The 2,003-nt window shown below is 36.1% G+C and overlaps 1 long non-coding RNA gene across 4 annotated transcripts; it reads left to right on the top strand.

Moving 5' to 3' along the window:
• The first annotated feature begins 9 nt into the window (after positions 1–9).
• On the top strand, positions 10–1,986 carry LOC105180064. Of its 4 annotated transcripts, none has more exons than XR_002286466.1 (4): positions 10–333; positions 611–744; positions 1,399–1,464; positions 1,643–1,986. It is a non-coding gene; the product is annotated as an uncharacterized LOC105180064 (long non-coding RNA). The 4 variants fall into 4 exon arrangements; XR_002286465.1 differs by having other exon boundaries at positions 1,647–1,986; XR_849469.2 differs by having other exon boundaries at positions 1,399–1,986.
• The last annotated feature ends 17 nt before the right edge of the window (positions 1,987–2,003 follow it).

A 2,003-nucleotide genomic window follows, 5' to 3' on the forward strand; every position in this document is an offset into this window, starting at 1 on the left:
TAGGGAGTGGTAAGTTTGATGATTGTTTGATCATGAGACTATAGATTGCGAGTTGTGAGGTAGTTTGTCCCACTATTTTACTTGAATTATCGCCTTGGTTTCAGTTACTTGTCCATGCTAAGAAAAGCTGCAAGGTAAAATATTGCAGTTGACCTTACTAATCTCTATGACCATTTCTTTGTGTTCACCAGTGAATGTAAAGTAAAGGTAACTGCAACTTGGTTGCCATACTTTTATCGAGATTATTGGCCTGGTGTTGCAGAGGTGTATCAACTACAACAAGAAGAAAGGCATTCTGGCCATGCATCAAAGGATCTACGGTTAACGAACAAAGTAATTTCGCTATCAAATTCGAAAAGTTTGCTTGTCCTTTTCAGTGTTGTAAGCAGGGATCATTTTATTTTAGCATCTATCAATTTTGATATTCTTGTTATTGTCCTACTCTATCACAATTTTAAGTGCATTAGCTTAATATACAATTTTTAGTTTATTATGTTGTGCCCTATGCCTTTATTTCATTCTTTGTGCGACTCTCGTCCTTACACATATGAAGTAGAATTGTGGCTGCTGCTCCCATTTTTTGGTTCTCAAACTTACTTTGTTTATGTAGCTCAGTGGAACAATATTTCGCTTGAAGTTACGCTTCATCATGGTGCACATACAGCATTGCTGCGGTTGCATTCTGATGGTTGCTGGAAATCCTTGGGTTTGCAAACAATGCGAAAATTTTCAGCTGTCTGACAAGTAAGGATTCTCCTGACTTCTAGTTTTCAAGTAAATCCTCTCCATGTGTATTTCATTTTCCTAAATAGTATTCTATTTCAGGTTTTGGTGATTAGTGGTGCTATTGCACTTTCATGTTATTGGTAGAAGAAAGAAAAAAAGAGAAGGAATGCTGGGGTTTTGGTGCTTTAACCCTTGTTTCTTCTTTCTTAACCAACCTTCTCTTTCTTCATGGTTGGAGACAGGGGCACGGGAGGAAATAATATTGCTGATTTAAGTGTAATAAACAACAATTGACTGACAGAAGCGGAATAAGTTGGTTTACATATACCATGTGATATAATTTCATGTATCCTTGAGAAAATCTTTTTTCTTGCATTGCTTGTGCACCATAATAAGCTGCTCATAATTAATGTTTCTGCTAGATTTCTCTTTGCTTCTAGTATAATTACTGCTCTTAAGAATGAAAAGAGAAGTGTTAAATAGTGCCCTTCAATAGTTTTTGCATATAATATGATTTGGGTGCAGCGACTGGCCACAATTGTTATGTTTGAATACTTTCTGTCGTTTTGTTATTTTTTAGACTTTGTTGCTTGAAAATTACGTTTATGAAACTCTGCCAGGTTAGCAGATCAAAAGTTGATGCATATACTCGTGTTCCATTCTCTATCACAGGGAATTAAAACAGCTGCTGAACTGAGGAGGGAACAAAACCTAACAGTGCCTGTCAAACTTCACACAGTGAGAACGTGTTATAGCTCTTTTTCATTCCTAGTCCAACCTTAAGAAAGAAAAAGCTAGATTCTTAAATGAAGAGAGATTCTAAACATGAGCAGGGACTATTTTCATGTGTCACTTGTGGGATTTTGTGTTTTCTCTTGTGTTGCTATTGAAGCAGCTGCTCATTATCTATTGTTAGCCAGTTGCAGCACATTTAATTATTGGGGTGTTGGTGATGATGGCCACAATCACATCAGAGATGCAAAGTCTCCCAAGAGATGCAAAGTCTCCCAACACAAACCTTGGTTAAGGTATTTTCTCCTCCTTGTACTCAGAAAATGGTCTATTGAAAATTTATAATTTTATAGGCATTCCCTTTCTCGTAACATATTGGCTACTTTTCCTAAACTAATTCAAAGTTCATATTTCTATGAAAATTTGCTTGGGCATATGCAGTAGTGCTAAAACAATAGTGTAAGTTTGTGGTGTGAGTAATTAAATGACTCTTGTTTTGCATACAATATGGAAATAGTTAGAAATGGAAAGGGCAAGAAAGTTTA

This window comes from Sesamum indicum, unplaced genomic scaffold (genome assembly GCF_000512975.1).
Source record: "Sesamum indicum cultivar Zhongzhi No. 13 unplaced genomic scaffold, S_indicum_v1.0 scaffold00307, whole genome shotgun sequence".
Classification (NCBI taxonomy): domain Eukaryota; kingdom Viridiplantae; phylum Streptophyta; class Magnoliopsida; order Lamiales; family Pedaliaceae; genus Sesamum; species Sesamum indicum.